Raw genomic sequence first — 27,959 nt, 5'->3', positions numbered from 1 at the left:
ACTACTGTTTATGTCAGAGGTTGAAAATAACGCTGCAGTTGTATGTTGTTGTTGTTGTTGTTGTTGTTGTTGTGGTCTTCAGTCCTGAGACTAATTTGATGCAGCTCTCCATGCTACTCTATACTGTGCAAGCTTCTTCATCTCCCAGTACTTACTGCAACCTACATCCTTCTGAATCTGCTTAGTGTATTCATCTATTGGTCTCCCTCTACGATTTTTACCCTCCACGCTGCCCTCCAATACCAAATTTGTGATCCCCTGATGCCTCAGAACATGTCTTACCAACCGGTCCCTTCTTCCAGTCAAGTTGTGCCACAAACTCCTCTTCTCCCCAATTCTATTCAATACCTCCTCATTAGTTATGTGATCTACCCAACTAATCTTCAGCATTCTTCTGTAGCACCACATCCTTTATTGTATGATTATATGATAGCGGAACAAACACTGGTAGCAGTTACTTCTGTAAAATATCTGGGAGTATCCGTACGGAACGATTTGAAATGGAATGATCATATAAAATTAATTGCTGGTAAGGCGGGTGCCAGGTTCAGATTCATTGGGAGAGTCCTTGGAAAATGTAGTCCATCAACGAAGGAGGTGGCTTACAAAATACTCGTTCGACCTATACTTGAGTATTGCTCATCAGTGTGGGATCCGTACCAGGTCGGGTTGACGGAGGAGATAGAGAAGATCCAAAGAAGAGCGGCGCGTTTCGTCACAGGGTTATTTGGTAAGCGTGATAGCGTTATGGAGATGTTTAGCAAACTCAAGTGGCAGACTCTGCAAGAGAGGCGCTCTGCATCGCAGTGTAGCTTGCTGTCCAGGTTTCAAGAGGGTGCGTTTCTGGATTAGATATCGAATATATTGCTTCCCCCTACTTATACCTCCCGAGGAGATCACGAATGTAAAATTAGAGAGATTCGAGCGCGCACGGAGGCTTTCCGGCAGTCGTTCTTCCCGCGAACCATACGCGACTGGAACAGGAAAGGGAGGTAATGACAGTGGCACATGAAGTGCCCTCCGCCACACACCACTGGGTGGCTTGCGGAGTATAAATGTAGATGTAGATTTCTAAAGCTTCTATTCTTTTCTTGTCCAAACTATTTATCGTCCATGTTTCACTTCCATACATGGCTACACTCCATACAAATACTTTCAGAAACGACTTCCTGACACTTAAATCTATACTCGATGTTAACAAATTTCTCTTCTTCAGAAACGCTTTCCTTGCCATTGCCAGTCTACATTTTATATCCTCTTTACTTCGACCATCATCAGTTATTTTGCTCCCCAAATAGCAAAACTCCTTTACTACTTTAAGTGTCTCAATTCCTAATCTAATACCCTCAGCATCTCCCGGCTTAATTCGACTACATTCCATTATCCTCGTTTTGCTTTTGTTGATGTTCAACTTATATCCTCCTTTCAAGACAATGTCCATTCCGTTCAACTGCTCTTCCAAGTCCTTTGCTGTCTCTGACAGAATTACAGTGTCTTCGGCGAACCTCAAAGTTTTTACTTCTTCTCCATGGATTTTAATTCCTACTCCGAATTTTTCTTTTGTTTCCTTTACTGCTTGCTCAATATACAGATTGAATAACACCGGGGATGGGCTGCAAGCCTGTCTCACTCCCTTCCCAACCACTGCTTCCCTTTCGCGCCCCTCGACAATTATAACTGCCATCTGGTTTCTGTACAAATTGCAAACAGCCTTTCGCTCCCTGTATTTTACCCCTGCAGTTGTAAGGTTCTTGTATTTAGGACACGACCGGTTTCGGGCTCTTATACGCCTGTCTACAGGTGTCGTACCTTCGTGCTGTGACTCCGAGCGCCGACGTGGACGAGTACAAGACGCGGTGGACTCCATGCTCTGCGCTCGCCGGTAGCACATCGTGTCTTGTACTCGTCGACGGCGGCGCTCGGTGTCACAGCACCAAGTTATGACACCTGAAAATACGCGTATAAGAGCCCGAAACCGGTCATGTCCTAAATAAAAGAACCTTACAACTGCAGCGGTATTTTCAACCTCTGGTACGAGTGTCACTCCAAAAGAAATGCACACTACTTTTTTTTAAATCCATCTTTTATTCTACATGTTTGAAAGTTATACAGTGTGTAAATACATCCTTTAGGAACAATATTTTCATTTCTCCACATAATGTCCATCCCTCTCAGCTGCTTTACGCCATCTTGGAACCAGCGCCTGTATACCCGCACGGTAAAATTCTGGACCAACCTGTTGGAGGCACAGTTTGACGGCGTGCACAAGGTAGCCATCATCTTCAAACCTTGTTCCACGAAGAGAGTCTTTCAGTTTCCCAAAGAGATGATTGTCAAATGGAGCCAGGTCAGGACTGTAAGGCGGGTGTTTCAGTGTTGTCCATCCGAGTTTTGTGATCGCTTCCATGGTTTTTTGACTGGCATGTGGCCGTGCATTGTCGTGCAACAGCAAAACATCCTGCTTTTGCCGATGTGGTCGAACACCACACAGTCGAGCTTGAAGTCATCAGAATTTATGGTGGCCCCACTTGGCATGATGTCCACAAGCAAGAGTCCTTAGGAATCGAAAAACACCGTAGCCATAACTTTTCCAGCAGAAGGTGTGGTTTTGAATTTGTTTTGCTTTGGTGAATTTGCATGATGCCACTCCACTGATTGCCTCTTTGTCTATGGTGAAAAATGATGGAGCCATGTTTCATTACCTATCACAATTCTTCCAAGAAATTCATCTCCACCATTCTCTTACTGTCCGCCCTCGGTAGCTGAGTGGGCAGAGCGACACACTGTCAATCCTAAGGGCTCGAGTCCGATTCCCGGCTGGGTCGGAGATTTTCTTCGCTCAGGGGCTGGGTGTTGTGTTGTCCTAATCATCATCATTTCATCGCCATCGACGCTCAAGTCGCCGAAGTGGTGTCATATCGAAAGACTTGCACCAGACGAGCGGTATACCCGACGGGAGGCCCTCGTCGCACGACGTTATTATGTATTCTCTTACTGTTCCAAAAGTTCGCTGCATACCGTTTTTCTTGTTTCTTTGTGAGCCACTGTCAACATCCTGGGAACCCACCTGGCACAAACCTTTTTTAACGCCAACACTTTCAGTATTCTGCAAACACTTCCTTCCCCTACCCCAAGGTATCGTGACAATTAGTTCACTGCGATGCGTATGTCAGCAGTCACCAATTCGTTAACTCTCTGCACATTGTTTGGACTGTGTGCAGTACGAGGCCTGCTGCTGCGAGGACAATCCTCAATACTGCCGTGCCCGCTTTCATCACGTAACCTGCTTGCCCACCGACTAACTGTACTGCGATCGACAGCAGCATCTCCATACACCTTTTCCAACCTCTTGTGGACGTTTCCCACTGTCTCGTTTTCACAGCACAGGAATTCTGTGACAGCACGTTGCTTCTGACGAACGTCAAGTGTAGCAGCCATCTCGACGACATGCTGTGACGGCGCCACTCACGGGAACAGGTTGAACTAAGTTTGAAAACAAGCGGGAAGGATGTATCTACACACTGTAAAACTTTCACACATGCAGAATGAAAACCGTATTTTTACAAAAATAGTGTGCATTTCTTTTGGAGTGACCCTCGTATAATGCTCAGTTGCGGATGATCCTGCGACAGGGTGGTTTATTGTTTCTGTCACATATGATACACTACCTTATCAAAACTACACGCAAATGCCGATGGAGTGCGTAATTCGGCCAATAAGGTCACTAAAGGCGAATTCGACAACATGAGGCGCGGGGTATTGTGTTGTCAGTAAAGGTGCAGTAATAGCAGAGTGTGTGTCTCAAGACAGTTCAGTGACTTCGAACGGTGAGTAGTCATTGGCGAAGGAACAACCATACCTAAACCAAGACTAGGCAGATATCACTTACTTATGGATGAACAGAGACGGGAAGGACTCACACGTAATTTCCGAAGTGTTACCAGTCCTCCAGCTAGCACAATGAATGTTCATAGGGAGCTAAAACAAAGGCGGTGTAATGCTCGAGCAGCTCCTTATCAGCCACACATTTCTGAAGTGAATGCTATGCGATACTTGGGTTGCTGTAAAGAGCGACGCCACCGGACATTGGGCGACTGGAAACGAGTGATTTGCGGTGATGAATCACATTATAGTCTGTAGCAATCAGGTAGAAGCGTTTGAGTTTGGCAGAGCTTTGGAAAACGTTACCTGCCATCATATGCTGTGATATCAGTGAAGAACAGAGGTGGTGCTGTTCCGGTATGGGGGTGTTTTTAGTGGTTAGGGTGTGGTCCTCTTATTGAAGTTAACACAGGGCCAAATGTAGAAGGATACGAACACATCTTTTAGCATTTTGTACTGCGTACAGTGCACGAAGGGTTCGGAGATGATGACTGGTTGTATCAGCTTGATAATGTCTGCTGTCATGAAGCAGTATCTGTGAGGCAATGTTTTGTGGACAATAGCATTTTTGAAATGGTCTGGCGTTCTCAGAATCCCGACCTGAACACAATGGAACAGGTACGAGATGAGTTAGAACGTCGTCTTAGTTCCAGATCCCGGCGTTCAATATCATTACCTTCTCAGGTTTCGGTCTTGAAGGGAGAATGGGCTGCACTTCTTCCACAGGCACTCAGACACCTCACTGAAAGCGTCCCCAGCAGAATTCAGGTGAATGATTGACACGCACCAGCTGTCTAGATTTTTATGACCAGAGAGTCTATAGCATTTAAAATATCGATCGTTCGCAAGGTGTACTGTATTTCATACATACACAGACGGTACCTTATTCGAAACACTCTGCAGGACGATAACGTCAACTACGACCCCTTTCACACAGGAGGTTGTGCAATTGGACGCAGTGGGCCGCTCTGTCCGCCGCACACACCCAAATCCCTCTCTTCATATAAGTCTACAATCTGCAAGCCACCTTATGCTGCACGGCCTAGGGCCCCTTCTACACCACTGTCGCTTCCCCTCTTTCCTGTCCCAATCACGTACAGCGAGCAGGAAGAATAATTGTTGGTAAGCCTCCGTGTAGTCTCAAATCTCTCTAATTTTACAGGTCATGTTTTTTTTTCGTAAGATATACATAGGACGAAATAATTGGTCAGCTTCAAGCAAACTGGATGAGTACCTCTCTGACTCTTCCCCGCTTACTAGACGAACATGTGACGAAACGTGCTGTTCTTCTTTGTAAGCCAGCTCCTCAGCGAGCGGACAACACTACCCACATATTTTCCACTGCGTGTCAGCATCATATCTGCCTTTCTCGCGATTAATGTTATGAGGTCGTCCCACTTTAAATCTCTCCGTCCATATTCTCCCAGATATTTTATGGATGTGACTGCAGCACTACAATAATGGGTCTTTCTGCATATTTACGTGCAGTAGTTCACATCTAGTAATGTTGAGAGCCCACTACATATAAAGTGTCGATCCTCTGTAGGTCTTCCTGCATTCCTTTCCTTCCTGGGTACCCCGTGCAATGTTCTACACTGATCGGCCGAAACGTTATGATCAAATCTGCTTAAAACATTTGGACTGCAACATTGCAGTTTTTCTTTTCCGTAGCGCAGCGGTAGCGTTACCGCCTACCACGCAAGGGGGGTCCGGCTTCGATTTCCGGCGGGGGACTGGGTGTTGCGTGTCCATCATCATTTTCATCATCATTGACACGCAAGTCGCCGAAGTGGCGTCAACTAAAAAGACTTGCAATACGGCGGCCGAACCCCGAAGGGGAAATCCCGGCCAATAAATGCTGTACCATCGTTTCATTTCATTTGCGTGACATACGCTCCACATGTTACTGGTAGGTTTCCAGAAATAGCCAGCACATGTCAGGCTAGTCTGGCAAATTAGGGTCCGCTAGTTCGTGTTCTCGGAGCTGGCGCCCAACAGCGTCCAAATTGTGGTCCATCGGGTTCAGATGAGGCAAATTTGGCGGTAAAGAGATCAATTCACTATCATATAGCAATACTCTAGCCTTGTGAGACGAGGACAGTCATGCATCTAGAAGATGCCACAGCTAAAGAGGATGCATCTACCATGAGGTGATGCAGGTGTCTTCAATAATGTTGTCGTAGTCCATAGTCCTCAGGCCCCAAGGAAGCCCAGGTTAATGACAGCCACGGCATAATACTAATCCCTTCGTGGCGTGCCACATCTTTCCGACCCTGTTACCCTGGATGAAGGCATATCTGGACACGACTGTCGACCTGGCGTAAAACGAAAAGTGACTCATTCGACCGGGCGACATGTTTCCATTGAGCCACGGTTCAGTCTCGATGACCCCGAGCGCACTGCATCGTAACTGACGACTGACGTTGGTTCAACGGGGAACACGTAGGGGTCGTCTGCATCAAAGCCCCCAAGATGCTTCGAAACACTTCTGTCTGTACAAACTTTGTACTCTGTCAGGTCTGACACAGATCACCGCCTATCCTGGTTCTCTGAGAGAGAAAACTTCCGATATCCACTTTCTGGGACGAGGCATGGTCATCCATCACCTCGTCGCGTACTCGCGGTTTAATCATTCTTAACTACTTCCCATAGAGGCTCACGACTACAGCACGCGAACGACCAACAGCTTCGCAGTTTCCGAAATGCTTCGTGGAAGGCACCGAGCCGCAACAGTTTCTGCTTTGTCGGGCCGCAACAACCGCCGCTTTATCGAAGCAGCTTACAAGGGCTGGACAAAAATATGCAAGCGCCACAAGAAGTGCACGCTTCAACATAACTACAGATGCTAACGAAGCCCGCACGTTGCACTGCTGTATTTGACCATAAACGGAACCGCTGCAATGTCCGCAATATATTAAAAGTGTCAGTCCTGGTCAAGACAGTGCTCTGTGTAGATGTGAGTGCTTTACGGAGGAGCTAAGCGATTTCGAAATTGGGCAAACTGCTGGTGCTCTTAGATGAGTGCTTACGTAAGCAAGGGAGCGGAGGTCTTTGGCGTATCGAAGATTTGTACAGCATACAGGGAAAGCGGAAAAGCATGGTCCGCTAAGTCACAACGCGAACGGAAGTGTGTGTTGAATGATCGGTCATTGAAGTGGACTGTGAAAAAAATGAGAGGGAGACAGCTGCAAAAGTCATTGCAGAGCTGAATGCCGCACACGCGAGCTCTGTCAGCGCGAGCAGCAATTCCAAAACTACATATATGTGTGGCAAATACTCGTAACAGGAAACCTGGTCCTGAAGCTATAAAAACTGTACTACGGACCGATGGAAGGAACTCACTTTGCCTGGTGAGCCTTGTTTCACACCGCATCCATCTTCTGGTTGAATTCACATCCCCAGAGAGAAACATGGCGGGAGTTCGGCGGTGATCTGGACAGCCAAATGATGGTATTCCAAGGGCGCCATGGTTTCTCCGCAGCGTCGCATACCTGCCTTGGGCTGTGTGACCATTGTGGCTGATCAGGCTATCCCATGGTACAATGTTCGTTTCACAGAGGTGATGGCCCAAGACGACAAGACTTCTGTTCACACAGGACTGGTTTTGTGAGCACGAGGATGAACTGTCACGTCTTCTATGGCCACCACGGCCACCAGATTCCAATACTATTCAGCCTTTGTGGTCTGCTTTGGAGAGAAGGCTGCACGATCGCTGTTCACCTCCATCATGCTTACTGGACTTGCACTTTTTTACAGGAACAATTGGATATTATTCCCTCGATAACGATACAGGTTCTGTATTTATCCATTATGAGGCGATTGGAAGTTTCTAATGTCAACGGGTTCGCTACACCTGATTGGGCAGAGTAATATGTTGTGTTTGTGGTGTTTCCATATTTTTGCGCAACCCCTTTAGGCCAGTGGATTTCTCCATTTGGGGCCCGCGTTGTCGTTAGAATGATTCCGGATTCGTCTTTGCTCCGCTTACATACTTTCCTCACTGCGGCACTTTCCCGCAATGCCACCAGGTGCATTATATTAAAAAACTAGAAACCCGCCTCGATTGCAAAAAAGCACCTAGTGTTAACCTAGGTTTCGGCGTAGATAACTACACCTTCTTCAGAACAATAAAACCCACAAGTGCCTAAGAAGACCTTTGTCAATGATTAAAAGAACACTATAGCTACACATTTATAAACGAAAAAAAAGGAATAACAAACAGTACATATGTACAAAGTCTAAACCGTTACTTAACTTTTAATCATTGACAAAGGTCTTCTTAGGCACTTGTGGGTTTTATTGTTCTGAAGAAGGTGTAGTTATCTAAGCCGAAACCTAGGTTAACACTAGGTGCTTTTTTGCAATCGAGGCGGGTTTCTAGTTTTTTAATATACTAACCAACGATTGCTGACGCGCTGCGATGTTGAAGGTTCTTAAATTCGTACCAGCAGCCAGATGCTACTGAATCTCTCACATGGGGGCTTGCTTTGCATGGCCTCCACGTTCACCCGACCTAACGCCATGCGATTTTTTCCTTTGGGGCTTCATCAAGGGTCATGTGTACGTGCCTCCGCTACCAGCAGACCTCCTAGAATTAATAATCCGGATTGAAGCAGCTGTTGCTACAGTCAATGAAGACACACTTATCAATGTTTGGGAAGAACTCCGCTATAGACTTGATGTGTGCCGCGTGACAAATGGTGCTCACACTGAACCTTTATAAGGTTCTTGGTAAAACTGTTTGAGTTGCTCTTTCATTTGACATATGATCTATAACGGTAAGTTTAATATAATAAATATTATAAAGCGTTAAAACCCCGATATTCATTTATAAACAGTCTGTATTTGGGGTCGTCAGTATATTTGCTTCTTACAGTTATTTATGACTTCATCACTGAATAAAAAAAAAACGGTTCAAATGGCTCTCAGCACTATGGGACTTACCATCTGAGGTCATCAGTCCCCTAGAACTTAGAACTACTTAAACCTAACTAACTGAAGGGCATCACACACATCCATGCCTGAGGCAGGATTCGAACCTGCGACCGTAGCGGTCGCGCGGTTCCAGACTGAGGCGCCTGAACCGCTCGGCCACCCCGGCCGGCTCACCACTGAATAAAAAGTGGCCACGAGGAACTTCTACTGATCTGTGAGAGAAAAAAATTTCGCGTTATGCAGAAGCTACACCATTCGATAGATGATTTCTGCACTGGTCTGTTTCTTCAGTTATTTCGGCTTCCTGGAAGTAGGACTTATAATTTGGCCTCGCCATTGTCTCTTGATGGTGTCCTCCAGCAAGCACGAGAACTTTGCCAGTAAGTTCTGTAGCCCGCTGTACCTTTCATACGTTTTTACGTCGGCCTACATCGCGCCATTTCGCTGGCGAGAATTAACTTAACCCGCTGCCAAGTTTCACTTTCACGCGATGGCCGTCAGAATGTCGGCTGCTGCCAATAACCGCCATGTTTAAAGGGCCGCCAGAACTTGGTCTGCCTGAGAAGTGCTCTTGCGGCGGATTAACTTGCTCCGTACCAGGAAATTCCGTTCGCCGTCTTCTTTCTCCCTTTTTGTAGCCGTTGCCTTTACAACTATAGAACGTTAATCCCACCATTGAAATGAAATTTAAAGGAGTGTCGCGTAGAATAAATTTACGTAGTGAAAACTCTAAAAACAAAATCTGCCATGTATTTTACCGTTGGAAATGTAGGAGGAGGAGGAGGAGGAGGAGGAGGCATCAATATACATCTACAGAGTAACAGCGCAAGCCACTGCACATTGCATGGAGGAAAGTACTTCTCAGTCCTAATCAATATGCGTATGGGGCGAGGGAACGTGAGTTTACCCTTTTCCGAGCCCTTATCTCTCCTTCATATCGTTTTGTAGCATTCCTACCAAATATTTAAAGACGTGACTAGAGTTTACCACCGGTATTGTTATCGGTTTTCCAATAATTCTGCGTAAATAAGGGCCGAACACACGGATGCTCAATAGCAGCGAGTTTATTTAAAATATAATTAGAAGAAATTCTACAAAACTGGAAGAGGAAACGTCACAAAGAATGGCGTTTGACAATAAACAAAACAAAAAAGACCCAGTAGTGGGTGAAGATAAACGAGAAGCCTTGGATGTATGCAAACTCAGAAACGCCTGTACATTTAAATACTTGTGCGTCACTTTTACAACAAACGGACGAAGCAGACAAGACTTCTGCATAAATAAAAGTGGAAATGTTCAAAATCTGAAATCTCCGTAAGTTATCCGCCGATTCCTTTATAATTTGACAGAACATTGCATTCGGATGCGCGCGTGTTTTTATAAAACAACTGGAGCGCCATACGGCATATAAATCTTTGTATTACATACATAATAAATACCCATTTTCACCAGTGAGTATATAAAAACACATTGCATTTATTCCCAGTTGCGAATACAGACAACCATGATGTGTGTACTAGAATGAAGACAATGAGAATTTTTGGCGGACGGGGCCTCGAACCCGGGGTTTTCCGCTTTACGATAGCGGTCTCCTTAGCATTGGCTATCCATGCACTGTCCACGACCTACCCCAAACTTCCACATGTTGTCGCTTCTCTTTCACAACCTGTACTCTTACGCATATTATGTAATTCCCATACAGAGGAGGACATTTTAACTGAAAGTCACTGCCTGATATCGCCAGATAAATTCGATATTGTAGTGCCGGCTGTTGTTAAGGAGACGATGCCATGTTCCTTCGGACATACCGTGTATCGTTATCGTGGACAGTATAGCAATTTAGCAGAGTGGCATTTCTTTTTAAATATGTATAAATCCACGGTAATGTCCTTAAAACAAAGAAATAATACGATAACGATACACGGTATGTCCGAAAGAACATGGCATCGTCTCCTTAACAACAGCCGGCACTACAATATCGAATTTATCTGCCGATATCAGGCATTAAAATGTCCTCCTCTGTATGGGAATTACATAATATGCGTAAGAGTACAGGTTGTGAAAGAGAAGCGACAACATATGGAAGTTTGGGGTAGGTCGTGGACAGTGCATTGATAGCCAATGCTAAGGAGACCGCCAGCGTAAAGCGGAAAACCCCGGGTTCGAGGCCCCGTCCGTCAAAAATTTTCATTGTCTTCATTCTAGTACACACATCATGGTTGTCTGTATTCGCAACTGCGAATAAATGCCATTTGTTTTTATATACCTACTGGTATATATAAACAAAAACGGTGCGTAACATTTTTGTTTATTATGTATATAATACAAAAATTGGATCAAGTTATGAGCACTTGTTCATTAGAAGAGTTGTGTTTCAAAATAGCGAACATGAACAAGTGCGCATAGCTCTTAAGTCATGCGTTTTCGGACATATGTTTACTGGGCATTTTTCCCATGTTTTAGTCCATACTACCACTTCCCAAAATATGGAAAGCAAAGAGCTTGCAGTGGAAGAGATTTGTTTCACAGTATAGAAGATCGAGAATTGCTCATAGCTCTTAAGGTATGCTTTTTAGACCCCATGTTTACTCGACTTTTTTTGTTTCGAATGATTATTCTTCTCAAATCCTTGAATATCTCCAAACTGTTCCTCTACTGTACGTATTGTATAGTGCTGTAAAATATGTCCACATCCTTCGGCATTTAGCGTTTTCTTAAGTGCAATGTGGGGACTATACTGTGATCAAGAAGACCCTCATACCTAACACCACCACCCCCATAGTTTCCTGTTGGCACTACACAGTAAATACGCCAGTAAATACTGGCGTCACTAACTTCCTGCCTTACTTGCCCGTGAGTGGCGGCATCAGCGCGTATCGATAAGCGGACTGTCGTACCGTCTCTGGAGCGACCGATAGTATTTCCGGGTCATCGTGTGCCGGGTAGTCAGCGAGTGGGAGACGCACTAACAGTGCAGTCGCGACGGAGCAGCAGTCGCGGACGGACTAGCGGTCCAGTGGGTCTGTTGGCGTGGAGCACCAAGCAAGCATCCGTCACGCGACGTCGGGCTGGAGCCACTGGCGGCGTGCACGCGCGGTCGTAGTGTGAGGTGCTGCTTGCGAGTGCTACGAAGTTCGACGCCCACCGATCTTGAACATGAAAGTTCAGTCCTCACTTAACTTACTTACGAGCCTCAACTGTTTACGTTTCTTCGTTTGATACTGGTTGTCGCTTTTGGGACATTCCCGCAAGCAACAACGTGTGTGTATTTAAATCGGCTAAGATTCCAGTCGTCTTCCTGTGAAATTCAACTTAATTTATTCCCTGTTATGGAAGTTCACCAGCGGTATCTTCAGGCTTGTGGCCGTTGACGTTCCGGTTACCTGCCCTGGTCGTTGACGTAATTTTAGACAGTGTATTTTCCTGGTCGTGTTGTTGCTATCCAGTGTGGCGTGTAGTTCGACAGCTGAGGTGGTGTTGTTGGTCACTAGGGTACCAATATTCTGTGTGTCGTGTATTGAAATTTTGTGGTCATTTTGCTGGTTGCGTGGAGTGGAACTGATTTGGTTGATTGGTCGGTCAGCTGTCTGTCGGTTTCGTTGCCTCCAGATTAAGAAGTAGTTGTACCGGCTGCCTGTCTCACCTAAACGGGCATTAGTGTTACAATCCCAGGCCAACCCTTGGAAACTTCTGAGCGCCATTCCTTGTGTGTTATATAGTGATTTCCCTGTTTAAATTTTTGTGATTTCGTTGATGTGTCACTTTCAGCCGAGTGTCAATATCTAATAAATTAATGTCCTTGTCTTGCCCTTAAGGCATGAGATTGTTATTCTTTATCTTACATGAAATATTTTAAGATACAGCCTTCTGCCCTTTTGAAATTGAGACTCCAGGGCTTAAGCCGTTAAATTATTTGCTGGTGAGCGGCCTTCAGCCGAGTTTTAATATCTCTTAAATTAATCTTCTTGTCTTGCCCTTAAGGCATAAGATTGTTATGCTTTTGAACGGGGCCTTCAGCCCAATTTGTATGAAATGTTTTAAGATAAGGCCTTCTGCCCTGAAACTCCTCTTATTGCTTAATATGGGACCTCCAGCCTAGTTCCATTAAAATTAAATTGCTAAGGCCTTCAGCCGATTAGATTGAAGATTTAGAAAATATTCTTGGGTGAAACCTCCAGAAGAACCTTTTATTTCAATTTTGTTTAAGCCTTGTGTCTTGGATTTTGAATGTGGCCTTCAGCCGATCTAATCAGAGAAGGTCGATTAAAGTTTTGAGTGTTTTGCATCCTTGTTGTAATATTGTGTGTTGATAAATAAAGTTTGTATGTTGAGTGCAACTGACAGGAACTCATTTTGTCCCCTTTCCACAACCTAATCCGCTCTGTCCTGCTAGCCCAGGCATTTCACTGTGGTTATTCCTTCGCGTTTCCACTTCACGATCACATCACTAACAGTTAATTTGGGTAGCTTTAGAAGGCGCGAAATGTCCCTGACGGATTTATTACTCTGGCAGCATTCGATAACTGGTTCAATTTCGAAGTCACGAAACTCTCCTGACCGACCCATTCTAAAGTTACTGAACCTCTAGTGAGAACACGATACTTCTCGTGTTGGTTTATACTGACAGGTCAGCCTCTCATGACATCCAGTGGTCAGTTCGGCATAGCATTGTGGTGCAGTAACGTGTGCGTATTTCCTCATCAGAATCCGACTCTGATTTAAGGTTCACGATAAGTAGCAGCGAGGCAGTGCGTGCCATGTGAGAAGGAGCAGGGAGGAGGCTGCGCTCGTCGCCAGCCTTGGCGTGCTTATTTTTTGCGCGGCGGCCGCGTGTAGTATTGGCAGGCCGGCGGCGGTTATTGGCAGCGTCTGTCAGGCCACACGCTGACGGCTCTCTCCACCCCAGGTCCTGGAGCAGCGCCGGCTGGCTTCACGGCATGGCGGCACGTCACGTCACGTCTGCACCACGTCGAGTAGTCTCCCGTTACCGTAAAATGCGGTTCGAGAAAAACTTGGCATAAAGCAGCCGAGATTGCCATGTGCACCGCTCTTCTAAATTAAACATGTCTTAACAACCAGCTTGAGTCGACTGAAAGCACAGGGGGGGAACCTGCCGCTTAAAATGAAGCAACGGCCCGTTTTCGATTGCTCGTCACTTACTGGTCGGCGTCCACAACTTCTTTTTTTCCAAGCCTGGCTTTGCGCACTTAAAAAAAATCGGTGACTTTTACTACCTCATGATTTAAAACTGCACAATCGGGATAGATGGCAAATAACCAACTTTACTTTTTGAGCGCATGTACCGTTTAGCAGGAATAATACACCATTAAATTTTTTGAATGTTTTTGTGAGGTCTTCAGCTGCCATTCTCCGTATTTCATATACAATTCTACCGTTTCGGGCATAGGCCATTTTCAAGTACTTTGTGGACGGTTCTTTAGTGGTATTTTCCCATGTAGGTCTTAACTCCCATGACTGCATGTGATGGTCATAAAATAAATTGGAAAAGATTTTTCCCTATTTTAGGAGTACGTCACTTCCGACCAATTGTTGCAAAGCTCTTGTATATAAACCTTTTCTAATTTATTTTATGACTATTACATGCATCCCTAGGAGCAATTATGTACATGCCCTAATATACCACTAAAGAGCCGTCCACAATATACTTGAAAATGTCCTAAGGCCGAAATTGTACACTCGCACATGAAATAAAGAGAAAGACAGCTAAAGTATCATGAAATCATTCAAAAAATTCATCCCAGCTGCAGACCCTATTGCAAAGAATTATGAAATTCGTTGGTTATTTGGTGGTTCAGGATGGGAAATTTAGTACATGAACTTGCACGTCTGGCAGCGAAAATGACAGTCTAGCTGGGCATCGAGTCAAACTGTGTTTCGGTAACACATACGGATAGTTCTGCTGTACCAACGCTTAACACCTGTAGTGTTCGCAACTAACATCACATTAAAGCTTCGAATATGCCTAATACACAGGGGACAATTTTCCGGAAGACAGACTGCCATGCTCCGTCCGTCCAACGCAATAACCGCTGGAGACGGAGACCTATTCTCTTCCGCAAGACACGCTTCATCCCAGCGCCTGGGCCAGACCATACGTGTTCACTCCAGTGAGTTTCCACGGCCAGTCGCCGAATTTGTAAGGATTCCATCATTCTCACTCGAGACCAGTCTCCGCAACGTCGCTGCCGTTCACGTCTGACTTCGCGAATCCGTGAGCACAAAGCAGTGGACTTATGAGTGTCTTGACCTACCCGCCAAAGAAGACGGGAACTTTGTCGACGTGGTAGACATGTGGACCTGCTTAACTTTCAAACGGCTGCAAACCGGACTTAGACAGTTTTCCTTCCTACGGGACTTCAGTTTCGTTCATTCAGTTTATACTTTAACATTAACCGTCCTATGGAGTTCTGACTGCTGTGGAGTGTGTGTTTAATGAACATAGACTCAGTGACAATTTAGCCGACCTTCACTGCCGGAAGTATTATTTTACTCTTTCAAGAAGTGACTCATTTTATGTTTTGTTTCAATCCACATCGGAGTATGGGTGCTATTAATTTTTGATAACTTGACCAATCAATGCTGCCTGCTTTTTTCTTTTTTCGTTTTAACTTCATTTCATACTGATTCAACTCTATGTAAATCGGGGCTGGCGACTGTCGGCGCGCCAATCCCTCAGCAACACAATGACCAGATGTTTTCACTTGCTGAGACAGCTGAAGAGTGTGTTGCACCGGCGATATCTTAGTAAAAGACGAAGTCACGAGGATCTCGAAGACAGGGTACAACTACCGGCCTGAACACGTTAGAAATTTAATGCCTGTTGCGGAAATTAGCGGCTATGCAAACCAGAAGTGATAGCGTTGTTTTCCCCACGGTACTTCGTACCATCACGCAGAAGGCTGCTCCAGTATGACGAATACGTGCGCAATCTGCTTACGTTCAGTCTCCTCGGAACCTCCACACAGGAATGCGTTTACCATAATGCTGTATCCAGAGCAGATACTAGTCTGCAGAGACGCCGAGCTACCACTTATCTGTCCAGTGTTTGCGATGCGCCCACCACTGTGGGTGCGTCTCTGAGCTGTCCCAACAAACGAAGCCGCAACAGTGGTCATTGTCTTGAAAGTCCGCGATGCTTCAGACGCCGTTGGTGCTATCCGCGTGGTACCTGTCTTGCTGAAATCGAGCCTACTTTCTGGCTCAAGATGCATGACGTGGTTGTATCACACTGCACGGCCGAGCGATCAATAGATCCGTCCTCTAGGGCTTTTATTTATTATTATTACTGAGGGAATAAATTCTCTCTCTCATCCTATTGCGTATTTTATTTGAATCAGCAGAATTGAAAATGCGATTCACGTGCGGTCGCTCCTATTCTGCAATATTTGTGTTGAACAATTCAAGCAGTGTCGGAAGAGGAGAAAATTTTAGTGACTGGGGAGAAACCACAAATGGCGTCCCACAGGGTTCAATTCTGGGTACACTTTATATATGTGAATGACCTTCCACATAACATGCAACGAGCAAAACTGGTATCTTCTGCAGACGATACTAATGGTATAATAAATTGCATTAGAGAGAAAAGAACAGAAGAGTTGGTAAATGATATTTTCCAAGGAATTATTAAGTAGTTTTATGAAAACTGACTGTCCCAAAATTTTGAAAAAAAAAAAAACAAAACACACTGCAATCACTAATGTACAATAAATAGTGCTATAGCAACATCTGCTGTATCACAAGGGCTGGAGTCAGTAAACAGGGCAGAATGTACCAAATTTTTGGGTGTAGATATTGATGACAACTTTAACTGAAAGAAGCATAATACTGAACTTCTCAAGCAAATTCAGTTCAGCCAGTTTTGCTCTTTGTATAGTTGCTGATTTTGGAAACAAATGCACCAATCTCCTGACATATTTTGCATATTTCTACTCAGTAAAGTCGTACGTAATCATTTTCTGGGGTAACTCATCACTTAGAAAGAAAGTAACGACTGCACAAAACCGAGCAGTAAGAATAATATGTATATTCACCCAAGGACGGCATGTACGTACCTCTTCAAAAAGCTAGGAATTTTAACTGCGCCGTCACAAAACATAAATTCGCTAATGAAAGTCGTCATAAATAACCCATCACAATTTGAGTCCAACAGTGAAGTAGATACCAACAACAATAGCGGGAAAAATGACCTTTATTACTTATGGTTAAGCTGTCAGTAGCTCACAAAGGAGCTCAATATGCAGAAACAAAAATTTTTGATCATTTTCCCAACAACACATAATGTCTGACAGCTCCCGAAGCAAGTTTTAAATCTAATTCAAAATCATTTCTTCTGGAAACTCCTTCATTCCACTGACGAAATTCTACTTAAAAACTGGTAGCTAGTAAAAAAAAATTAAGTTTAGTTGCATGAGTAGGACTAAAAATAATAACGTGATCATGAATATTAACGTAAATCACGTGCATATGCCCTGTAAAATGACTCGTTCCACACCATTTCGATACAAGAATCGTTCAGATGATCTGTGGAACATCTTACTAACTTACTAACAAACCCATTGATTCCATACTATCGTGACAGTCGTGGCATCCCGACCAACAATACCGTATAACGGTAAACCACAGTCTCGGTAAGCTACGAAGTGTCCGAATATGTGTTGGTAGACGATTAACTCAAGCAGCTAATACTGGAATGCAATTTCTGAATGAGAAATACATATTGTGAAGATCGTGTTACTCCTACCGTTTGTTGTGGTTGTGCTGAAATGCTAATCTTTTGACATGTCAATTTGATTTTGTTGACGCTGCTTCTATGGCGACTTAGTGACTAGCTTTATAGTATTACTAGTAAACTACCGTACGATCTTTGCTGAACATACGTGGTGTTACCAAAAAGTAACAGGAATTTTTGTTTTCTTAAAGAATTTTTATTTATTCATCAAAATCAACTTTGTCTCTTTCAAAGTAATCCTCCTAAGATGTAACACACTTGTGTTAGCGCTTTTTCCAATCTTGGAAGCACTTCTAGAATTCACTTTTCGATTTGATGTTCAGCTCCTTCAGCGATTATGTTTTTATGTCAACAATAGTGGCGTCACGACGTCCTTTCATAGTTATTTCCAGCCTCGGGGTCCATGTACAGCGAGCTTAACTTACGGGTACTATTCGTTACTGACCGTACGACCATAAGGCAGGAACTCATGGTGCATTATAAACGAAGAAAACAGTGAGAAGAACTCTCACACGTCACCGATCTTGTCGAATTTTTCACATTCTTGGCTCTTCATGCAGTTTCCACTAGGGCGTTTGACCCTCAGTTTCGACGTCATAATCGTATACTCACATGTAGTCACCTGTTATAACCTCCTTTAGTAGTTCTGGATCGTTGTCTACTTCATTTAGCAATTCCTGATCTATGTCTACGCGGCGTCGTTTTTGGGCGTAATTCAACATTTTCGGAAAAAACTTAGCTGTTACACGTTTCATGCCCAAAACATATGAAAATATTGCTTTGCATGAGACAAAGCAAATGTCGACAACATCAGCAACCTCTCTGATGGCGACTCGGCGATTTTCCAAAGCCATTTTTTTTCCTTTTTCCACATACTCGTCTGTTATTGGTGTGCTAGGGCGTCCAGGGCGGTTCTTGTCTTCAACGTCCTCTCGGCCTTCTGTGAAACGTTTATCTCTCTCAAACTCTTGTTTTACTTAAAGCCACAGTAAACACTTCGAATGCTGTGCTGCATTTTTATTGCTTTTTTTAAAGTTAAACTTCATTCAAATTCTTTGCTCCATCTTTTCACAAAGCAAGAGGCCCCGAGCACTCGAAAACACGTATAACCTTTTCGACTGTCAACAACAGACTAAACATTCAGAACTGCTGAAAATGCAAATATACATCAGGAAGATCTGTACCAACAAGACAATTTTTTTTCTTTTTTGTTTTGACAATCGGATGAATGGAGCTCGCAAAAATTAAAAAGTATCCCTTTACTTTTTTATCGCACCTCGTACATGAAGATTTATGAGATATTATTCACTGTATAAGTCACAATAGTTTTAGATACTAGTAAAATAATAACGTTTCCATATATATGTGGCACCGTCAATGAACAGAGTATCCATGATATCTGTCTTTTATTGCTATCGGCTTTATTTAATAATTACGAATTAATATCAACGGTTTGGCTCAGATTTCAACTCGATGGAATGTATATAACGTTTCATAAAATACGCTTCACACAAAGCTCTCGAGATGTGGTCAAAGATTTAATTATTACGGGTAAACGTTCGTACTCATGATTCTCTAAGAATCAAACTCGCATCCTTAAATCTCTTCCGTTTTAAGAAAAACTAGTTTTTAACGTTAAAGGCTATCAATTCAACTAAATACCTAAGGATTAGCATACCAAATGAGAAACTGGAACGACCACGCAGATAATGCTCTGGGGAAGGCGAACGAAATACTGCGTTTTACTGGCAGAACACTCAGATGATGCTACAGGCCTACTAAACAGACTGCTTACAATACGCTTGTCCGCCCTTTTCTGGAGTATTGCTTGGCAGTATGGAATACGTACCGAATAGGATTAACAGAGGGCATTGAAAAAATTCAAAAAAGGACAGCTAGTTTTGTGTAATTGCGAAATAAGGAAGAGAGAGTGACATGTGATATCCAGTTTGGGGTAGTAATCACTAAAACAAAGGCGTTGTTCGTTGCGACGCGATATTTTCAAGAAATCTGAATCACCAACCATCTCCCCCGAACGCGAAAAGTTCTTTTGACGCCCACCTGAAAAGGAAGAAATTAAGATAGTATAAGCGACATTAGGGTTCAGACGGAGAGATATGTGTTCGTTCCGACGGCGTGCTGTTTGTGAGTGGAACGGTAGAGAAATAGACGGAAGTTGGTTCAAAAAACTTCGTGTTGTGTGATGTCCTTAGGTTAGTTAGGTTTAAGTAGTTCTAAGTTCTAGGGGACTGATGACCATCGATGTTAAGTCCCATAGTGCTCAGAGCCATTTGAACCATTTTTTGGTTCAAAAATGGCTCTGAGCACTATGGGCCTTAACTTCTGTCATCAGTCCCCTAGAACTTAGAACTACTTAAACCTAACTAAACCTAAGGACATCACACACATCCATGCCCGAGGCAGGATTCGAATCTGCGACCGTAGCGGAGGCGCGGTTCCAGACTCTAGCGCCTAGAACAGCTCGACTATCCCGGCCGGCGAAGTTGGTTCGATGACCCCTCTCACGGGGAGTGAATTGCAGAATGGTCGTGCAGATGTAAATGGTCATAACGTTTTTTTTTCTGATGAAGAAAGTGATCCTAATGATGGCGTCTTAGTCTTACAGCGAAACACCAGCGAAATATGAGAAAACGCCCTATTTCTCGTCGTCCTCCGGCGCACACCTGAATGTTTTGATACAAATCTTCAAGCAACTTCGCATTTGATTACTGGCGTTAGGAACATCTGCTCCCACGCGCGAAATGAATGGCGCGTGACAGATTGTGAGATCGAGAACAAGTACACGGCATCCTCTTCCGAACAAGGAAAGGCAGAGCTGACGGATGGGACGAGATTTTAACTCGGACCACCTAAGGAGTTCGCCTGACGTGCGTCGGTATTAGCATGCGAATACCCTCCTCTCCTACTGAGCCGCGCCTCGGAATGTAATCCGAGACGATGGCAAGGAGCGACAGCCCGATCCGCAGACGAAGATGGCCGGCTACACCGACAGGCTGAATGTAAGCCGCTTCCCGCGACACGTGCCTCATGAATTTCGCCCACTGCCCGACGGCCGCTGCTGGGAAGGTCAAACATACCGCGGCCTTTAACACGCGCAGTTACAGCACCACAGGCGCGCCTCTACATGTTCGCCAGTCAGGTCCAGCTGACACTCGCTGTGCTTGCGCGCCAATCACGTCAATGTGACCACCTGTCAAAAGCCTAAATAACCGTGTTTTTGTAACGCTGACCGCTGCGAGACGCGGAAGAAGAGAGTCGATGAGGTTCTGGAAGGCATCCGCAGAAATGTGGAGCCGTGCGGTGTCCATTGTCGTGAACAGCTGCGCTACGTTCCTCGGTTGAGGATCCATGACGCTAACAGCCCGATCGAGGTGGTTTCAAACATTCTTGATTGGTCTGTTTTTCTGTTTTGCGTCGTTCCTTAGTTGCTTCAAAATTCTTGGAGGTATTATCCGTCTATGCAGCTAATTGAATATAGTTTGTTTATTGCCATACCTAAGGACATCACACATCCTGTCTCGGGCGTGGATGTGTGTGATGTCCTTAGGTTAGTTAGGTTTAAGTATTTCTAAGTTCTAGGGGGCTGATGACCTGAAAAGTTAAGTCCTATGGTGCTCAGAGCCATTTGAACCATTTGACATCACACAAATCCATGCCCGGGGCAGGATTCGAATCTGCGACCATAGCAGCTGCGCGGTTCCGGACTGATGCGCCTAGAACCGCTCGCCCACAGCGGCCGGCAGTAAATAAGTGTTCCGCGAAAAATAACACGCTGTTTTTTTCTTTATATTTTGACAATACTAATTATTTTTTAAATTTTATTATTAGTTACGATTTAAAATTGAAGTAATCACCGAATAAAAAAGTTTTTCTCATTTAAAAAAAAAAATAATTATTGAGCTATAAAATAAACGAAGTGTTCCATCAAAGTACCAGGATTCTCAAAGTGTTCCATCAGAAGAAAACTTCGACAGTGTATTCCACGCTGCAATGTGTAAACCTTTCCTACATCTACGAATACGACAGACCTACTCGTCCAGTGTGACGGGAGCTCGCAGCCCGTGACTCCGGCCGCTGTGTGGAAACCAAGTGGCTGCCGGCCGGCACGGCACGTCACGTCCCCCCCCCCCCCCCCCCCCCCCCCCCCCATCAGGCGGCGGCCAGCGCGCTCGGGCAGTCTGGAGAGGGTTGCGCGTCCAGATAACGTCCGCCGCAGCCTCCGGCCGGCTTATCTGCTCCGCTGCCGTCTCTCTCTCTCTCTCTCTCTCTCTCTCTCTCTCTCTCTCTCTGTAGTACCTCCCCCCTCCCCCTACTCCCCCTCCCAACCACCACCACTGCTCCACGGCCGTTGCTCGGCTGCAGCCGAGGTCCGCCAGGCGCTATTCCCACGCCGTAACGCGTATTCCTTTGTTTCTGGACTGTGTCCTATCGTACGTACCCCACACTGGGTTTCTTCTTCCCTTTTCAGTGCTCTGGGGCCAAACATTTCTCGCAAGCATACCACTACCCGCCCCGCTAGGAAGACACGGGCGCGATTCTCAGCAATCCACTGCATCAGGCAGCAGAATTGGATTAAAATCTGTTCATTATACATATCCCACAGACGATCATACACAGCCAATTTTTGAGCACTTTTCCAGTGTATGGTGACACGTTAGCTCGCCAGGTAATGGCACTCCTCGTCTCAAGAGAGCATATCACGTTAGCGTTCTACATTGTTTTATGCTATTTTATTGCTGGCGTTCGCTGCTTAGGGAAAAATTGCTACCTATGAACGCTGGGTCATCCCATTCTCTTTTCTGATCAGAACATGACTTGATTTTATTGCACCTGATGATGCGGCTAAAATGTGGCGAAACCGGCCGTAATCATACATAAAGTACTTACAGCTGAGGCGGTTTCATCTTCAAAACAATTAAAAATCAGTCAACTCCTATAAAAGAACTGTAGGTATCAATCTGTGTGGACGTGAAATGGAACGATCATAGAGGCTCACTCGTAGCTGAGGTAGTTGACTGGTTTCGTTTGATTGGCTGGATTGGGGGAATGCGGCTAGGCCACAAATCACTTCTGCATCCCAACTAACAACACTGCTCAAGCGTGTGTGAGAAGACGAACTGGGAATAATGAATGTGCACAAAAAGAGTGCCAAAAATGTGGTGAAAGGTGTATTTAACGCACCGAAGAGCGTCACGGAAATGACGGAGGAAAAACTGGAAGCCCCGAACTAGTGAACGTCTCAAGATAGACGCTAATTATCACGCAAAACCAACTGACAAGTTTCTGGTACCGGTATTAACTGAAGAATCTAGAGATATTTTTGACCCAATTTCCCGTAAGGACTTTGAACCCAAGCTTAGAATAATTTCAGCATGCAGAGATACATTTAAGCAGTCATTCTTTTGGAGTTCCATACGCGAATGGAACGAGAAGATGCCCTAACGTGTGGTTCCGTGTTAAGCAACCCTACTTACGCAGCTGATAGAGGTTTGCCATCTGTGTGTGAAGACGCAGACGTATCGGCAGGGCCTGAAGGAATCCCAGTTCGGTTTTACAAAGAGGAAATGGTTCAAATGGCTCTGAGCACTATGGGACTTAACATCTGAGGTCATCAGTCCCCTGTCCGCACCCGGTAGCTGCGTGGTCAGCGCGACGGAATGTCAATCCTAAGGGCCCGGGTTCGATTCCCGGCTGGGTCGGAGATTTTCTCCACTCAGGGACTGTGTGTTGTGTTGTCCTAATCATCATCATTTCATCCCCAGACTTGCACCCGGCGAACGGTCTTCCCGGCGGGAGGCCCTAGTCACACGACATTTTTATCAGTCCCCTAGACTGAGAACTACTTAAATCTAACTAACCTAAGGACATCACACACATCCATGCCCGAGGCAAGATTCGAACCTGCGACCGTAGCAGCAGCGCGGTTCCGGACTGAAGCGCCTAGAACCGCTCGGCCACAGCGGCCGGCTACAAAGAGGACACTGGTCTCTTACTTAGCTTGTAGCTTGCATTTATCGCGAATCTCTCAGCCAACGAAAAGGAAAAGAAAAGGACGGACCCGCAAAATTACAGACCAATATAATTAAAGATCGGTTTGCTGTGGCGCAGTGGTTAGCACACTGGACTCGCATTCGGGAGGACGACGGTTCAATCCCGTCTCCGGCCATCCTGATTTAGGTTTTCCGTGATTTCCCTAAATCGCCTCAGGCAAATGCCGGGATGGTTCCTTTGAAAGGGCACGGCCGATTTCCTTCCCCATCCTTCCCTCACCCGAGCTTGCGCTCCGTCTCTAATGACCTCGTTGTCGACGGGACGTTAAACACTAATATCCTCCTCCTCCTCCTCCTCCTCCTCTTCAACATATCACAGTTCAAATATAATAAATTTCCTTGAGGGGGGAAAAGCTTCTATTCAGAAATCAGCACGGTTTTAGAAAGCATCATTCGTGCGAAACTCAGCTTGTGCTTTTCTCACATGAGATCCTGCGAACGACGGAGGAAAAGCACCCAGGTGGATTCTATATTTCTAGATTTCCGTGTCACATTGCCGACTGTTAACGAAGCTACAAGCATACGTAATAGCTTTCCAGGTTTGAATGTGGCTTGAAGACTTCTTAAGAAACGGAACCCAGAACATTGTCCTCGACAGGGAGTATTCATCACGGACAAAAATATCATTAGAAGTGCCCCAGCGAAGTGTGATAGGATCGTTGTTGATCAGGCCAACAGGGTAAGCAGCAGTCTGCGATAGTGCTGTAGTGTACGGGAAGCTGTTGTTATTGAGCGACTGTAAGAGGTTGCGAGATGACAGACAGAATTTGTAGTAGTTGTGATCACTGGCACCTAGCTCTTAATGTAGAAAACTGTAAGCTACTGCAGATGAGTAGGAAAAACAAACCCACAATATTCTAGCCTAGTATTAGTTGTGTCCTGCTTGACACAGTCAAGTCGTCTACATATCTGGGCGTAACGTTGCAGGGCGATATGAAATGGAACGAGTATGTGTGAACTGTGGCAGGAAGGAGAATTGTCAAACTGCAGTTTATTTTGGTATAAATATGCTTCATCTGTAAAGGAGACAGCATAATGAACGCTAGAGCAACCTATTCTTGAGACCATTCGGCTGTTTGGGATTCGCATCAGATCGGATTAAAGGAAAACATCGAAGCACTTCAGAGCCGCGCTGCTAGATTTGTTACCGGTGGGTTTAATCAACAGGCAAATATTACAGAGATCCTTCGGCAACTGACATGGGAATCACTAGAGGGAAGGCCACGTTTTTTTTTCGATGAACGCTATTGAGAAAATTAAGAGAGCCGGTATTTGAGGCTGCCTGTAGAACGATTCTACCACCGCCAACGCACATTTCGCGTAAGGACCATGAAAATGAGGTTAGAGAGACTAGCCCTCATACGGAGGCGTATAGACAGTCGTTTTTTCCTCGCTCTGTTTACAAGTGGAACAGGAAAGCAGGTGACTAGTAATGGTACAGGGTATCCTCCGTCAAACCCCATACTGTGGCTTGTGGAGTATGTGTGTAGATCTAAATGTGTCAATAACAAAAACGTCAATATAAGGCAAATGCAAGAAGTATGGCCGTCCGCACAGCGCGAGAAGCTCGCATTTCACGGTAGACCCATCAACTGGTCAAGAGCTTGTTATTTATTGCGACATACCGTCTTTCCATTAGCTGATTCCACCTTGACACAATGACCACTTCCAACGTTTGCTGTATATACCGTGCTAGAATCCAGCACGTAACCCACAACTGAAGGGCTATGATGCTAAGGGAGTTAAGCGCCAGTTTTGTACAAACTGTGTTTTCTACTTCGTCAGGTATCCGCCTCGGTAGTTGTGTGGTCAGTGCGGCAGACTGTTAACATAAGGGACCAGGGTTCGAGACCCGGCCGGTTCGGAAATTTTCTTCCGCTCGTAGACGGGGTGTCGTGTTGTCCTTATGTTCGTACCGTCGCAGCTGACATTCCACTATTGAGATGAATGTATGGTCACGTCTCGAAAGACAATAAATAAGGGAAAAACCTTCGTAAGGTTGTATGCGAACAGGAAGAGTTATCTCCAGTTACGACTGATGCATTTACTACGTAGGCCAACAGATAACATGGGGGTAACTCGTACGAGTTGTGCATACTAATTGTAGAAGTGCAGAATGTGTTACACGAGTTGGCTATACTGGACATAGAGGTTATGCACATCTGCCTGCTCTGGTCGTTTTGAAGTCTGCCTCTTTTGTGTCTTCATTGGCAGTAGAATGGATAGAGAAATAAACACGAAAGCGAAGAAACAGAAAACAATGGTAAAAGAGGTCAGTTCTGGAAAAGCGAAGAAACATTTTCTTCTTGATGTAGCAATGAACACCATAGCTACAGACGAAAGGAATTTATTTTGTGGACTTTTAGCAAGCAGCTGAATGATCATTAACACAACTAAGATTATTAGAAGTATTGCCTCATGGATTAAAATCACCACGACTGAGGTAATTCAGGTAAAGGCATCTGGTGAAACAGAGGAACGGTAAATGATCAGAGTGTTGAAAAAAGAGTGGCAAAGTGAAAATTTCAAAACGTTAACATTCAGTGAGGTCACTGGAGCAATAATATTGTCTTCTGAGAAGAAAGAGAGACAGCAAAAGTATGATGGAATACCTACCTGACGTGCACGAACAGTTTTAAATTGAACTATGCCATGACTGTACACTAAAATGTTCACTGGAGGTAGAATTACATTTCTGAGGTGATTGGATAATTTTACTTGTTCCGTCTCAATTGCATTACTATATAATTTTTACTGCAGTGATCACTGGTTTCGGGTCGACACGCCCATTCTCAAAGCACAAACCCTGTTATTAACCGCAACTAGTCATAAAACATTGTGTCAAAGGCACGAATAGCTTCTGTACAGAAAATCAGATCGTGGAACAAGTATTCTCACTGCTATTAGCCTACGTGTCTACTGTTGCACTTCACTGACAAAACCAATATATTTCGTATTGCAAGACTTGTTTAATGGACTTAACCTATTTATTTTTTCAGTGCAAATTTGTTTAGAAAGGTCAGTGTTTAGTCGGTATTTTTGGATCATACTAAGTGATAACTTGCTCTCCTACAGTCAATGAACAAGTGTTAATGTGGAGTTAGCGCACATTTATTTTCACGTTGTTTGAATAAAGTTTAATGTGAATAACCTAGAAAGCACATTTTATTTCAAAAATGGCTCTGAGCACTATGGGACTTAACATCTGAGGTCGTCAGTCCCCTAGAACTTAGAACTACTTAAACCTAACTAACCTAAGAACATCACACACATCCATGCCAGAGGCAGGTTTCGAACCTGCTACCGTAGCGGTTTCGCGGTTCCAGACTGAAGCGCGTAGAACCGCTCGGCCACTCCGGCCGGCGAATCCCAGAATGGATCAACTGTCTACATACATGATTGAGTTTGTACAGAATCCTCAACGTGCGAGTACTACTCACATGTGGTCTTTTTTATTTTTACTTCTTTTATTCCTTTGCGATCGCCGTTAGTGTGCATAGAATACTCCAAACTGTTACAGAAGAAGGAAAAGAAGAAACAATTCAGACCTTGTCACACCACGGCTCGTTTCGTCGAGACGGCGTGTAGCTGCTTCTCGTCACTGACCGATGAGACGGCTTCACACGTGTACAACAAACGCAACTTGTAACTTGGACACCGTGTTCTGACACGCCACGCGGCAGCTACGACTGCGGCTGCATGCAGTTTGAGCGGGGGCGCCGCACGTTGCATGCAGGTGCTGGGTGCCGGCGCTGGAGAAATCCACGGCGGCTGACTCAGCAGTGATGTCACCTGCCCCGCGTAATGACACGGGAGAACCGCTACGCCACGCTAGCCGCCGCAGCCGACCCGGGCTGACGTGAGTAGCTTCGTTCAGCTTAATTGGCTTTCACAGCATGTGGGTGCCGGAAGTTCATATTTCGTTACAGAATTCAAATACCACCAACCGGTGACTCATCGTCTCTGTCTTAATTAGAGTGTAGTTCTCAATGCAAAGAAATGAATGGAGTTCCACAAGGGTCAGTTCTGGGTGCAATACTGTTTAGTAAACGATAATCTTTGTTAGGTATATGCGTAATTACTTTCCATTTAACGAACAATACCAAAATGGAACGCAAATTTCATCACATTCTATACACGCAGCAACAAAGAAAAATTGTGAAGAACGTCTTCAAAAGGCTTATAAATTGGTTTACTGCAAATGGTCTCTTCCTTAATTAGAAAAGAATCCACTCCCATACATCTGTGGTCACAACATAAATGATATTTACTGAAAGGACGGGAGTTAGCAACTACGGTATAATCGTTAGGAAGTAAATCAG

General features: G+C 44.8%; 1 protein-coding gene across 1 annotated transcript in view; it reads right to left on the bottom strand.

Moving 5' to 3' along the window:
* The window catches only part of LOC124544794 (ankyrin repeat domain-containing protein 50-like), a 371,911-nt gene extending 344,678 nt beyond the window's left edge, over window positions 1-27,233 (bottom strand). Inside the window, exon 1 of the mRNA XM_047123476.1 lies at window positions 27,186-27,233. The gene's annotated coding sequence lies outside the window, so the exon portion shown is untranslated. The remainder of the gene's footprint in view (window positions 1-27,185) is intronic.
* Between the last annotated feature and the right edge of the window lie 726 nt (window positions 27,234-27,959).

The sequence above is a fragment of the Schistocerca americana genome, chromosome 8, assembly GCF_021461395.2.
Source record: "Schistocerca americana isolate TAMUIC-IGC-003095 chromosome 8, iqSchAmer2.1, whole genome shotgun sequence".
Classification (NCBI taxonomy): Eukaryota; Metazoa; Arthropoda; class Insecta; order Orthoptera; family Acrididae; genus Schistocerca; species Schistocerca americana.
This window is presented reverse-complemented; position numbering and strand designations above follow the sequence as displayed.